The sequence below is a fragment of the Camelus bactrianus genome, chromosome 8, assembly GCF_048773025.1.
Source record: "Camelus bactrianus isolate YW-2024 breed Bactrian camel chromosome 8, ASM4877302v1, whole genome shotgun sequence".
NCBI classification, from domain to species: domain Eukaryota; kingdom Metazoa; phylum Chordata; class Mammalia; order Artiodactyla; family Camelidae; genus Camelus; species Camelus bactrianus.
The window spans coordinates 34,130,743-34,146,638 of NC_133546.1; the positions used below are offsets into that span (position 1 = coordinate 34,130,743).

At 37.9% G+C, this 15,896-nt stretch overlaps 1 protein-coding gene across 3 annotated transcripts in view; it reads right to left on the bottom strand.

Moving 5' to 3' along the window:
- The window catches only part of NKAIN2 (sodium/potassium transporting ATPase interacting 2), an 853,276-nt gene that overhangs the window by 632,360 nt on the left and 205,020 nt on the right, over positions 1–15,896 (bottom strand). The gene's annotated exons all lie outside the window — the stretch shown is intronic.

Consider the following 15,896-nt stretch of genomic DNA (forward strand, 5'->3'; position numbering starts at 1 on the left):
AGAGAAAGAAAAATACCATATGATATCACTCATATCTGAAATCTTAAAAAAAAAAAAAGACAAATGAACTTATATATAAAACAGAAATAGACTCACAGACATAGAATACAGACTTGTGGTTGCCAAGGGGGGTGGGGTGGGAAGGGACAAACTGGAAGTTGAAGATTTTCAGATACTGACTGGTGTATATAACATAGATAAACAAGTTTATACTGTATAGCCCAGGAAAATATATTCGAGATTTTATAGTAGATCATTGAGAAAAATAATATGAAAATGAATATATGTATATTCATGTAATGACTGAAGAATTGTGCTGTACACCAGAAATTGATACAACATTGTAAACTGACTACAACTCAGTAAAAAAATTTAAAAAAAAAACCTTCGTCTCCTGACTGTCGTCATCCTCAAGTTAACGAAAATGGTCGTCACCATTCTCTGGATGCCTCTGAGCACTTTTTGGTGGGTCATTTTGGGCATTTACCACATTCTGCCATCTATTACTGTTCCTTGTACAGACAGCTTCATCCTTTTCATACAGCTTTTATATTTTTGTGTTCTTGGGCAAAAGCATTTTATTACTTTGTATGTTTTATTGTATTTGTATGTTTTATTAATTTTTGTAACTTTTGTATTAGGCTATCCTTTATCAAAAATTGTAATTTCTTTGGGTTAATCATTTAATAAAACATCTACATAAATTTAATTTCTACTCTCCAGGAACTTTTGCTCTCTAACAGAAACATTAAAACAGTATTCAAGCAAAATGCTTAGAAATACACCTGTGTGTGTGTATATATAAAATCTATGCTCCTCCACATTGTTTTCCTAGTAGGGCGTGCTTTTTCACATTTGTGAACTACTTGCAAAAGGGTCTGGGTCATCTGACTGCAGTCATCACAGATAACGTAGTCTGGGGAATAGGCACAAAGTGTCAGTCTGTAATTTTAACCCTTTCTTCTGAGATCAATACACCATTGGATTGTGATATTCTGGTATCCTGTTGTTTTAAAGGATGATGATGAAAATATTTATCTGAGTGGCTATGAGTATGGTTACCCATATCTGGAAAAAGATAATTAAGTTATTTGAGTTTCAGATTTGTCATCTTTAAAAATGAACATAACAGCACCCCCTCACAGAGTTGTTCTGCATATCAAATCACTGTATAAAAGTTCTGTGAAATTCAAAGTGCTATACAAAGCTATTGTTAAAATGTTATTACTGCCACAATTTAAATATTCTGTATCATCTAGTCTGGTAGTCTCCCCTCCCCCGGCCAACCCACCCACCCAGTCAGTAGCAGTTGAGAGTGACCTATTGTCATGTGCTACTTTTGACTGTTTTAAGCTCCCTCCTTTAGTGACATCACTTCCACTTCCCTTATGCCTGGAAGAAGCTAAATGCTGTAAGCTTCATCTATGTTTGGCCTTTCACTGAGTACCACCAGACCAATGCTCACCAGGAGGCCAAGGTTAAAGTCACTGCATTCCCCTAAATGAGCTTAACCAATCAGACCAAATCATTTTGGTCCCCTTCATGGCATCCCACCCTGTATTTGGTACCACACACTCCTAGTTCCTTCCCCAAGATGACTCATGGTGAAAGAAAAGAAGACAATGGCTTGTTAACAGAATAAATGATCGTTTGTAACATCACACAATGCTATCCCTCAATGGTATTTATGAGTCACTATTAATAAAAAAAAGTTCTTTCTGAACTCTCATATAGCTGTCTTTGAAGTCAGTAATAATCATTTTAACACAAAGCTTCATTCCCTTTCTCCAAAAAGCTCTAAGCACCTGGGAGACATTATCTAATTAATCCTAATGCATGCAGAGAGGCTCTAAGGGGGTGTTTCAGAAGACAAAAAGTGTCTATAAAGTTCACCCTGATGATCATTAAAATATTATCCACTCAAATGCATGCACAAAACACAAGACTTTAGCCACAGGAATTCACTTAAAATAATTTCAGAAGCTTGTAAAATAAATCGGACTTCTATTGACAACTATGATGTGCCATAAATTTAACCTGTTAAAACAGATTCCTTCCAAAGCCTGTCCTTAAGTTATTTTGACTCACACGTATCTCTCTTTCCCTCAACAAAAGGACCAAAGTGTAAGTATGTTAAGATCTTAATCATTTGCAAAATTCCTAAAACTTCTTGCTGATTCAGTACGTATAAATGGTTTTTCCCAACCCCAGTCCTAACTTTTAGACTTTGTGTCATTTGAAACACTCAGCTTTCAGAAAGTTAGGAAAGATTAAAATGTTTTTGAATATGCTATATTTAAGTATTGGATTTAAGTGGATGAATAGCCCTACATAACCAAGGAATAAAGATGACTGTGAAAACAAATAAATTTAGTCTGCCTTCTTTGTGTTAAGGGCAAGGGCACAAACTGACCATAATTTAACTTAGTTAAACATTACTAGCTGAGGAAAGTCAAGTTACAGACCACAAAGCGAATCTCTTTGGTAGGGTTTTCCAAGGAATTCCACTGAGCCCCAGGCCAGGCTGAAGGGGACCTGCTGACACATCCATCTTTCTCAGTAATGGAGTGAGTATATTAAAATGTGGGAAAGTGAGACAGATACCCACCCTGCTACTGACCCTGCTTATTATGCCTGGAAGATGCAACCAAAGGTCTTCTCTTTAACTCCCCTGAAGGCAAGATTATATATTTTACTTCTTCTGTAGACACCTACCTCACCCAGGGCCCTGATCAGTTACCCTAGGTGAAATCTCCTTGTTATATGTTCCACTAGAAAACTACCACTGTGAATTTCTTCTTTGGCAAGACTCATTGTCCTTATACTTACTGCTTCAATGTATGAATGCTCCACAGAACTGTAATTCAGTGGGATCAAGGACAACACTCTTCAGTCTCCAATTAGCACACTGTTTGGCATATTATTTAATACATTCAGACTGAGGGGTGGACACAGGCTTTGATGGACAGATAAATGAAGTAGCTCCATTTATCAGCTGTGCCTCCAGGTGCTCTTCAGAATCCCAGTGTCTGGGAGGGATCTGGAAGAATCAGAGAGGAGGGGTCCCAGGGACTTCCTGAACCACCCTTGCATTTTAGGGCATGTATTAGGGAACATTTCCATAAACTGTTTTTAGTTGAGAATCCATCAGGCCCTACTTATCATAATCACTTAGTATTCATTTTTTAACACCTGTTATATGCAAGAAACTACGCCATGCCATGTGTGAATGAGCATGTGACGCAAAAGAGCTCTGTAAGAGTCCTTCCTTGTAATTTTAAATATTGGAATTTCTGCAATTATGAAAATAAAATATAGAGACTTGACTCAAAAACTGCCAAGGCCATGACAACTCCAAAGTCAATACTGACCATAATTAAGTGTGCTTTAAAAATTATGTGACCTAATAAATGGAACAATAAAAGTATGTTTTCAAGCAGATTCTACTTACTCTCTTCAAGGACATTTGATAAATTCATACTATAAGTCATGCTCAATTCATTAAGTGCTTCAGCCTTTAATGATCAATAGAGTCCAGAATAGAGACCTAACATGATTGAGAAATGCACTTAGGAAAATTACTGTAACAGGATTAAGTCTTTTGCTGTGTGTCTTCAAATCACATGGCTTTTCCTTTGTTTATTTTCCTATTGACAGCTGAACTTTCCAATAATTCTTCATATCAAGGATGAAAATAGCTTTCAATTAATTGATAAACATCACAGAGACTCAAAAATAACCCCAAGAATTTAGACCCCAAAGGCATTTTATTCTCTTGCACATTCTCAGAAGTAACCGTCAGTCTTGTGTAGATGCTGGCACATTTTCCCACTACTGGAAGGGAAGATTGATCAGTCAGAAAGAAATGTCCGCTGATACTGTCTTAACAGTAGTTGGCAGAGAAAATTCTTCCTGAAATATTTACAGCTCCCTCATTCTAGTTATAACAATTATATGGAAGCCTTTTAATCGTGTACTCACAAAGCAGGTGATATCCAGGCTGTCTTGCCTCACTGCTAATTTAGTACATTCATGGAACCATCTCAGCCACCTTCATAGCTTCTTCTACCATCTAGATGATTAACTTCAATGCTGTGACTCTATCCCAGGTCTCCTGGTCCTATATAATTCTATCAGAATAAATTTTCTCCAAACATAAATCTGACCAAATGTTTTCCCTATTCAAAATCCTACGTTGGCCCTCCACTGAATATTGGAAAGTCCAAACTCCATGCTACGTCATACAAAAGCCTCTGTCATCTGAGCTCAGGTGTCTTTGCGCTGTGCCCACTGTGCCTACGTTACATCCCAACTGCTTCAATTCCTATAAATCACAGGCTGCTGCCATCTCTCTGCTTTTCTCAGACACTTATCCCCCCTGGAGTGTCTCCTCCCACCCCATCCAGTAAGAGGCACTTTCACTTCTAGAGGGGGCCCATCCAGAGCACGTCAAGATAGAATCAGTAACTCAAATGGTCAATTTTTCTTTTGTATTTCGTTGTCAAGACACCAGATAACACAAGCGTTTTCACTCATCACATACCCTGCTCCAGGGCTCTCTTTTCCCCTTCAGTTTCGCTTTCCAGCACCTCAGAAGATACATACGGAGCCATACTATTTTCTCCCTTCCACCTTGTAACTTTTTCACATCCTTTCAACACCCCTTGGTGAATTTCACAGTGCCATAAAGTAAAAGGGCTTGAAGACAAAGCTGTCACGGAAGCTGGGCCCATTTGAATTTTAAAAATATAAGGAGCGATGAAAGGGTTGATCCATTTTTTGCCCAAAAACTCACGTCCTCAAACTGTAAGTCATTTTCTCTTTGTACAGTGTGTTGAATGATCATTCCAATATATTTTCCTGGGTTTAGAAATCTCATTTTGGCATAAATTGATTAGAAATGTCATAAAGATTTGTACTTTTCAGCTACAAGAGGACACGTAAGTCTAATCTGAATACTGCTCACATCTTTTCTGATTTTTTTTTTGATGTTTTCCTAAGTTTTGGACATCTGTCTTTGTGTTCCTACTACCTAAATATATTCTATGTGTTCTTGACTTTATAATTTAATGAAAATGCATTACTTTTGTTGAGGAACTTATTAGTAGACATCTACATTTAACTGTATACATCTACTTAGTTGCTTCTTTTTTTTTTCTGCAATGTAATAATGAATTAAGACCATGTAGTTTCAGACTGTCCCTTTTTTTCCTGTCTGTATCAATCAGCGCAAAGAATAGAGACAATTCAAGGAATTATTCATCTTAGCTATTTTCTTCAATGAAAATCTCTCCATTTTCTGGAATAACAGTAACTTCAAAAATGTACTTAATGTTAATTTTTAAAAACAACTCATTGTTTGTTAAATATTTCTCTTTGAAACATTTATAATCCAAGCAGTCATCAAACCTGCATAAATCCACAAAATGTCTTGAACATTGATGAGACATTAATGACCCTTGCAAGTCTCTAACTGTATGTGACTTTGTTTAGCTATCAAATATGCTATTTAAGTATGCTGTTTAGTATAATTAATGACTTACATGCCATGTGTAAAATGGTAATTTAAAAAGAAATAGATCATAAGCACAAATATTACTAAATATAATCCAGTCTTTCTTTGATGACTCACCAGGTCCGTTAGGATCACACAGCACTTCTGAGACATCATTAGGAGCATCAGTTATCACTGAAGTGCATCCATATGGTGCAGATGATAGAGACACCAAGAGTCTATTTACCAAGATTTTTCAATATGTGAGAAAACATGCAATGCATAATGTTAGTCAGAACAAGCAGAATACCCATCGGGGTATTATGTTATATTCAAACATATAAAGTGTGTGAGTATGCACCCAGAAAAAAATGATAGACAAATAGCCCAAATGGTGGTAACCTCTGGGCAATGGAAGTACAACCTATAAAAGAAATTCTCTTCAAGTCCACAGAAGAAGCAATTCAAGCATCAGGTATGTTTATGAAAATAAAAGAGACAAGAGTAAGAACTTAGTATAGATCACAAAAATAGTTTGATTCCTACAACTAGAGTATGGCTTAATATTCTTAATGTTAAGGGAAATATCTCCCTTCAGAAGCAGGAGGAAAGCATCTACAGACCACAGACAGATGGTGTGTGCAGAAGTGCTCTGATGGGTCGGGAGGGTCAGAAGGGGACGCTGGAAGCTATGGAGACAAGTGTGTCAGAAAGTCTGATATTCAGTCCTACAAATATATCAAGGATGCCCAAGACTAAAGCAATATAGCTGATAACTGAGAGTCATGAGCATATCACTGTGAACATACTCAAATACATCCAGCACAAAGTTAAGAACAGCTGGAATTAGTTGGTGTTTTATTCACAGACCTGGGATCCCGAGATCTGGAAGAGGTGTTCTGGGGGTCTACCACAATGAGAAGTAACACCTCTTCCTAGGCAAGCCACTGCTTTGATTATTTCTATAGCAATAGTGTAAATATTGCTGGATGCCAAGAGACAGACTGATCAAAGGTCTCCACTCTCTCTTTATCCCTGTCAATAAATCCAGTCCCAAGAATTAGCTGGGTATGTTGCTCTCTGCTTAAGGAAGGAATTGGTCACTAACCAAAATATCTTGGGCGCCAGAACTAACACCCTCCCTGAGTCTTTAAGAGTGGATGACAAATGAGTTGGCTGGATTTACAGCAGGGCCTCTTAAAATGCCTCCTGATAGCTGGGCCAGTAGCTCTGTTCTCCATGCAGCTTGCCTCAGTGTGGTACTGTGGGACCCTGATGACGCTCTTGCCTCATTAAGATCACACAGCTTGCTCTTTGGTACATTATTAGAATAAATATTCCGCACCTTATTCTACTGTATATTTTGCTCTCCCCACATATTGTAGATACATGAAAAGCAAGCTTAGATTATCTTTCAACAAAGGGACAAGTACATGGAATTTGGAGATAAGATAGAAGCCAGCTGTTGTCAGTACAGCCTGTTTTTAGAAGAGGGCAGGGGATCTGACAGCTGCACATGGAGTGGTGCAGTCACAGCCCTACTAGAAGGAAAGGATGTCACAAGACAAATGCAAAGAACTCTCAGCTCACAAACTGTACTTATCAGAAGGTCTTCCGTGACAGCAACCAGGTTACAAATGGTTAACAGGAAAGTATCTCATGAGGAAATAGAAAGAGTGCAGGTATTGGCCTTTTGCTCCAAACCTAAGATTGGTCCCAAGAGCTTTGTCTGACAAAGAAATGAGCTTTTTACAAAGCAGGGATGGTATTTTGAACAGCTTGGTATACCCTCTGTCATCACGACAGACACCACAGAACTACCTGACTCGACTCCCTGACAGCTTTTCGGCAAGCACTCAGAGACCAGGCGGGGGAGCCCACTCATCGCAAGGAGACGCCTGAGCTCAAAGCTGGCCTTCCCACACTTGAGGAGCTGAATCTCTTCTCCCAGCATCACACCTGTGGGCCGGTGGACTCCGACGTGTGGCATCCGTCAGAATCTCCCGGACGACTGATTCAGTCTCAGCTTGCTGGGGACCATCCCCTGAATTCCATTCCACAGGTCTGGGATGCTCCATTTTTACCAAGATCTCAGGTGAGTCTCATGCTGCTGGGCCAGGGGTCACATCGTGAGAAGCACTGCTCTAGACAGGATTTGAAATGTATTTCCTGGTTCCGTGACTACTTGACCCACATATTACCTTTACCTCCATTTCTTCCTCCCTCCTTCTCTCTTCGTCCATTTTTTTTTTAAACTGGGAAGCTGTGTCCATGGCACAAAGTTAAATAAAAGACACTTTTCTATTTTTAGTGCAGTGAAAATATTCTGTGATATCATAATAATGGACATGTCCTACATTTGCCCAAACCCATGGAATGTATATCACCACGAGTGAATCCTAAGGTAAATATGGACTTGAGATGATGACGGCATGTCAATCCGCCGTAACCTCTCTGATGAGGGATGCTGGTAACCACGGGAGCTGCATGTGGGGAGAGAGGCGGCGCTGTGGGGAATCTCTGCACTCTCCTCTCAATTTTGCTCTAAACCGAAAACTGCTCTAAAAAAAAGTATTTGAAGAAAAACAATAACAAAAGTGCCTTCCTTATATTTAAAGAGCACTTTTTCTCTACCACACACTTAGGGAAAAGCTAAGCAAACAAACATGTAAGATCAACTCTTTATCATTTAATTCAAATTCTTCTCTGACATCTACCACCATAAGAAACATTAAAAAGCCTTATGCAGAATCAAGAAGGGTCAAGTGATCAAGAGAATTTGGGAAACTCTGGGTTAAGCAAACTTAAAGTTTCTTTGTTGAAGACCTTTTCAGTGTTAAATGAGCTAATGGGTATTGAGATTCTCCAGGAAGCAGTAACAGCTTTGATCATTTACAGAACTTGTTTCATTATGGAATACTTTTTGGGTGGAACTCTAGTGTTCTAGGAATACAATTTGAGAAATAGTATCATTTTCCCCCAAGGACTCAGATAAATGATTGACTTAAACTAGGTAGGATCATTTTTCTTTTAAATCAGTTCAAAAAGAAAGGTATTATTTGTATATTAGGATACTGTATGTGTGTGTAAAAAGACTGATGAGTTTGTAAGATAAGAACTTCACTCTAATAGATTTAAGCCCACAACTGAAATCAGGTTTTACTAGACCTATCATTGAATCCAAATTCCTAAAAACCTGCAGGAAAAAAATGTGAAATACCTTTCTTTTCCTTCTTTGGAACTGGATAGTTACTATTAGAATACCTGCTAATTAATGTATTCTGTACTTGTTGGCTAAAATGGAGACTCACAAAACACTTATAAGTTTCAATTTCCAGACAGACCTTAAATTCTTAAACCATATTTGTGGCTTTCTTAATTATTTCAATTTAAACTTACATGAGTCTATAATACTATATCAAAAGATCATTAAGCTATTAAGCTAAACATTAGATATTTACTAAAAGGGCAGAGATTGATAAAGATTACTATTAGAAACCTTTTAAAACCATAATGTATCAATTTCAAATTACAGAACATGGTTTAAATGTCATTTATACATTGGAACAAACTGAAAACACATAATCACCATCTCCATGAATCACCACTTAGCCTCATTTCTAATCCTCCGCTGCAGACGAAGGTTACTAGGCTGTGGTCCCTGCTTGCTATTTGATAAGCATTAAGTGCTTAATTTCAAGGATTTCACTGATCTCTTAAACAAGGGCAGACACAAATTGTTTTCTAAACAAGAGAGTGAAAACTGTGTTTTTATAACCACATCTATAAAGATTTCCTCTCCCTTTAAATGTGTTTAACACAAACTAGAAGTGTAAAATCAAGAAGTTCTTACCTCTCTATGTCACTACATAAATTCTGTAAAACCTTCCCATTTTTCCATAGCAAGAAGACATGCATTCTTTCATTCATTCACTCATCCGTTCAAACAGTATTTATTCAGTTCTAATGATATGAAAGGATGATGAACAATGTTCTTAAAACATGAAAAAGAAACATACTAGAATATATAGTATACACAATATGTAACATACATTATATTGCATATTACAGGATATATGTGTGTGTATGTGTGTCTGTATACACACATACTTGTAGGATGGCTTTGACTTAAAGAAATAACTGTATACGAAGCTGAACTTCATTAATGGAGAGACAGCTTTTTGATGAGCCTATAAAATTAACTCAACTGGATAATTCCAGGCACGAAGGTAAAGCTGCTACTCTTCCAAAGAATCAGACAACCCTGTTTAGGCTGCTTGAAGGAGTCGAGGTGGGGTGAAAAGCAGAAGGCTGACTTCTTTTCTTTACAGTGATTATGTAAAGTCAACTTCAGCTGTACTGATTAAAAGGAAGTTTCCTTCTGAGTTCATTTCTCCATTGCAGGTAAGAAAACTACACTCTTAACATCTTTCAGTGGTTACTGGAGGATGTTGCAGAAACTACAGTAAGTGATCAGCACTCTGGAGAAAGGTCAGTACTCTGCCATAGCAACTGACCTGCAAAGTAGGAGGTCAAAAAGTACCATTTAAATTCTGTCTAGGCGAATGACCTTGTTTAAGGCACAGGGAACGAGGGAAGAGCAGAGCGCTGGGAGAGCCCTTCAGGAGCCCCGAGCCCCAGCAGTGGGTGTTACAGCAGATGTGTGTCTCACACAGCAGTGAGGAGGATGGGTCCAGTACTCAAAGAGAACTTCCGGTCTTCGGGGCTGGTCGCTCACAGCTCCCGCCCACACTCAAAGAAGTATCTTATCCAAGGAGCAACAGTTAACAAGGTGGAAACTACTTCAAAAGATAGTCGCTGATGGCCCTGAAGTAAACTGGACATTTTCTGAGATGGGAGAGCAATGAGGGTGTTGTATGGAAACCATTTCTGAGGTTTTAATATTTGGGGAATTTTACTGCCTTCTCTTGCAGAAGCTTTAGAGTTTTACTATGGTTGAAAATGACTACTTTTGCTTTGGTCCTAAAACTAATTTTGTCATAAATGCTGTCTATTCAAAATACCTGGACATCTATCTTGTAAAAGCCTACAATATAATAATGAGGAAACGCAACCCGGCTGGTTAATGCTATTATAAAGTGGGTAAAAAAAATCAGGATCTGAATGTTTTACAAGGAGCCCTAGAGACAGTAACGTCTTCCTTTGTGTGCAAGATACTAAGACTGAAAGACATGAAGTAATTTGCTGAAGGTCTCAGATGGCAGATAAAGGACAGAGTCTTGCTTGCCAATCCAAGTCTCTTTCTATCATCCAATGGCCACCTAGCAGAGTTTTGTGTCTAGAATGCTTGTCTAGATGTCAGAGAACTTGTTGCATTTCCGGCCTTTTGCAGTCAACTATTGGCTGTCCTGTTTCCCATTCACCAGGGAAGTCAGTGTTTAATGATATGTACGACCCACAGTTGTACAACTCCCCAAATGCATTGTCTTTAAGGGAAGAACACCTCGTTCCCTTCTATCTTCAGTGTCTGACATAGTGTCCAGTACATCCTAAATACTCAACATAGATTTGTCTGAGAGCTGAGCATTCAAGGGATACAAGCTGAGATCAAGGGATCTGCTAGAAGTCTTCTTCAAACTCCATAATATTTAAAAGCCATAAATCTAAAGCCATATGATCTCACTTACCATCTGGTTGTTTGGTCTGACAGGTGTTTAAGCATGTTCTGTTTTAAGAAGTATTATTTTAAATATTCTCAAAATGGATCTTGACTGCCAAAAGGCTACAGGATACCTTGTACATTATAAGTTTATAAGCAAAGTTGGATTTTTTTAACCTCTTTAAAAGACCTTTGATATCTGTAGAAAATATAAATTTTAGATTAGTTGCTGTTATTTAGGGTAGAATGCAGACGGTGGACAGCTGGAAAGGTTTCTAAATTACCACTGATTCAAATAAATCTCCTGCAGTGATCTCCCTAATATTTTAGTAGAGATAGGTAAAAAACATTTTTCTATTAGAAATGTTTAATTCTTCATCAAAATAAGGGATTTATTACACGTGCTAAATATATCAAAGCACGTTATTCTATTTGGAATTAATTTCATTTGACAGTTTCCCATTCATCCAAGTGGAATGAGAAATTCCTCTCAAAAAGAAAATTCTAATTTACAAGGATATGATTATAAATTTTTCAAAATATAGTTTTTCTAGCTTTCACTTGGACACTTGGTATTTCAGGTCATTTAAAAATTTATTCTGACCCTGAATAGTTTTTTTAAAAGCATAAATATTTAGAAAGTAAAGTATACAATTTATTCCTGTTAACTAGCTCTATGCCGCACACAAGAGTTCTGTGGCCTAAAACTGCCCATTTCAGCTGTCTGTGGGCTTTGAGGTCTCAGAATTAGTACAAGGCCTACAGCTGCACCACGAAATTTACAGGGGTGGACAGGCAGTAAACATGAAACCGAGCAGGACCCTCCTGGGTACAAAAGCCCCTCCGTGTCCCATTTCTTGTTTGTAGGGGTAAAAAAAAAGGCTTTAGTCTCCGAGGCCTTCCCCAAGTTCCAAAGAGCAGGTTCAAGCAGTTAACAGGACATCTGGGTTAGAACTCCCGGTTCCTTATGAAGGAGTATAGCTAACAATCCGACGCATATCTGAATTTTCCTACAGAAACTAGGACCCCCACCGACGTGGAGGATGGTGACTACATGCTGACCACAAGCACGCAGACCCCAGCCTGGCTGGAACCAGAAGGTTGATGACTGAGATTCCTGGAACACTACCCTGCTACCTCACCCCCAACCAATCAGAAGAAAGTCATGTGCCCTGCAATCCTCACCCCAGTTTTGCCTTTAAAAACTCTTCCCTGAAAACCAACAGGGGGGTTGGGCCTTTTGAGCATAAGCCGCCCATTCTCCTTGCTCAGCCCGGCAACAAACCTTTCTCTGCTCCAAACACCAACATTTCAGTCTGTTTGGCCCTGCTGTGTGTCAGACACACAAACTTGCATTTGACCACAACTATCCTCTTCAGAGATGTGTTTGTGGATTTTCTCCCCCTGACATGGTTGATGTGAATATTGAAACCAATTTCCATTTCCCAAGTTATGTCAAGAGCAGAATGAGGAATTATAAAGTGAGCTGAGCTTCTATTTTCTGACTTACGCAGTGCGGTTTTAGAGCCCTGAGCAGCCAGCGGCTGGGCCAGCCACCGGTGTGGTCCTGGGCGTACGTCCTAGAGCTGTAGGAACCACATGTTGAGTCAGGAGAGGTATCACTATCTCTGCCATCCTCGTAAGGTTCTCTGAACATGCTTCTTTCTCCTCTGGCTTCCAACACTGGCCAGCAAACAACCTGGTAAAAAGTGGCTCACTGTGCTACTGAGCACATTAGTAAGGGCACAAGGATATACTAGGGGATAAGTGAAGGGCCCTTCTGTTTCATTCAACGCACACGGTGGCTCACTCTCATTCATTAAGCCACAACTGAGTCCAAGCTTTCCTCTCTAGCAGTGAGCTCAACGTCATCAAAGCAGCCTCTCCCCCTCCCCATCCCGGCAACATTACCAAAATGTGGGATTTCCAAATATCATTCACATGGTGAAAACAAAGACTGTTTGCTTTCCTCCAGTTTGTTTAGAACTGAGAAGTAGCAAGAATATATATTTTTTAGGTTTGTCCAAGTCAGGAAGGGTATGGACACCTTATTACTGCAAATGATTTAACCAACTAAAAAAGAGCCAATTTGCAGAAAACAAATTAGTCTTTGGGAAATCAGATCAATGGGTACTTACTGATTAGACAAAAAATTAACTTAGTTTTATTTAATAAACATATACTTATATACATACACAGACTTATTCTTCATATATCATACTTCAATGATTTCATCTTTATCCCAATTTGAGAGATTGTGAAAGTGATGAACATATTCATAAATTGTTTTCTTTCCCTCTTTATTCAGTCATTGCAGAGATCTGAGCCAACATTTCTTCTTTATTAATAGCAACAAAAATGTTATTTTATATTGTCCAGTGTAAATATTTTATAGCAAAACAGTAGTAAAATGAACTCAAGTCACAAATATAAGGATTTTCAACTTCTGAACTGTAATAAAACTTTACTTCATTTTAGCTGGTATGAGATTAATCTATTTAAAACAGTTTGTATTTCAAAGCTGGAAACCGGTGCTAAATGTTGAATGATTACAAATCCAAAAAAAAGTCAATAGAATAAAATTAACAAAATATAAGTACTTGCATTTAGTCTGAGCAAACTCAATTTGGCCTCAAGTTTTCAGGATTTCTGTTTATCCAACACAATTTTAAAAGACAGAAGTCTCCTTTCTTGTTTCAGTTTCTATGCCCATAAGGCAGCAATGTTCTAACAATAGTATGAGAATGATATGAAGATAATTATCATTAAAAGCATAAGCCATTCATAGTTGATAACACTGACAGGAGGGGTGGTTACACGTATGAATCAAAGGCCAATGAAGGCACAATAGATAATGAAATAACAATAAAGCAGAGGATGCTCCTACAACAATAGCTCAGTCAAAAACATATTCACTTGACTTCCTAAAATGTGGCCTGTTAATGCATAATTACAAATTCACCTCTTAATTTGTGAGCTATCCAAATGAGTAAAAGTACACAAAACAGCAAACTGGAAGTGGAATCCAGCAGTAGCGGTACAAAATGGAGTGTAAGACCTTGAACGCTGGAATCAGGCTCTGGTCCTCTCTGCCATTCACTGACTCCGTGACCTTGGACAAACATCATCAGCAGCATCATAGTTTCTATGAAAACTACTTGCATTATATCATTTACTTTTCATTTCATTAAAATAGGTACCACTTTCACCCCCTTTTTAGAGATGAGAACATGGAGATTTATACTGTTAAGTAACTTGTTCCTGGTACACGGCTTTCATGATTTGTACCCAGGAAGCTTAGCCCTGACAGAGCCACATGATTAATGACAAATGTCAATAGGTGTCTCAGAGTCTTTATCTGAAAACAGCTAGATCACAGATGTCCAGGGAGTGGTCAGTGATGCCATCAAGCAAGGGCTTAGCACAGAATTTGATACTTAGCAAATATTTAGCAAAAGTATGCTAATATAATAATAAAAATAGTAATAATAAATGGTGATAAATCAGAAAACAACAAAAGCAACAACAAAAATCAAAATGTCTACAAAATACTGATTATGTCTAACAGTAAGTGCTGGAGAGGGTGTGGAGAAAAGGGAATCCTCCTACACTGTTGGTGGCAATGTAGTTTGGTGCAGCCATTATGGCAAATAGTATGGAGATTCCTCAAAAAACTAAAAATAGACTTACCATATAATCCAGCAATCCCACTCCTGGGCATATATACAGAGGGAACTCTAATTTGAAAAGATACATGCACCCCAATGTTCATAGCAGCACTATTTACAATAGCCAAGACATAGAAACAACCTAAATGTCCATCAACAGACAAATAGATAAAGAAGCCATGGTATATTTATACAATGGAATACTACTTAGCCATAAAAAAGAATAAAATAATGCCATTTGCAGCAACATGGATGAAACTGGGAATCTTCATTCTAAGTGAAGTAAGCCAGAAAGAGAAAGACAAATACCATATGATATCACTCATAAATCTAAAAAAATTCTAAAAAAAAAAAAGAAAAGAAAAAAAAGAAGACACAAATGAACTTATCTACAAAACAGAAACAGACTCACAGACATAGAAAACAAACTTATGGTTACCAGTGGGGGTAAGAAGGTGGGAAAGGATAGGTTGAGATTTGGAGATCTGCGGATACTAACTACTATACACAAATACATAAAGAACAAGTTCATGCTGTACAGCACAGGGAACTATATCCAATATTTTGTAGTAACCTATAATGAAAAAGGACACAAAAAGGAATATATGTATGTATATGTATGCCTGAAACATTATGCTGTACACCAGAAATTGTCACAACACTGTAAACTGACTATACTTTAATAAAACAAACAAGCCAAACAACAACAACAAAAAGAATGATGAAACATGATTAAGTGAGGTTCACTTAAAAAATGATTCCCCATTAGGAAATACAGTTAATAAATGACATGTATTAATAGGTTAGCCCCCAGCTAGGTCCTGAAAAAAAGGAACATACAAACTTCTTATGTAGGAACAAATGGATTCTTGAGCCAGGTCATACACACATAAGTTGCTACATGCATATGTGTTGGAGGAGATGGTAAGGCTGGAGACGTATATATGTGTATCTCAACCAAAGCTAGAGTTCATATTCTATGAATATTAGGAAGCATTCTTATTATAGTAAGGATGTCCACTAATATTACAGTTGTCTGGGAAATACTGGCCACTGCAACCAGGCAATAGAAAGAAACAAAGATAAAAATAATAAAGACAAACAGCCTTTTTTT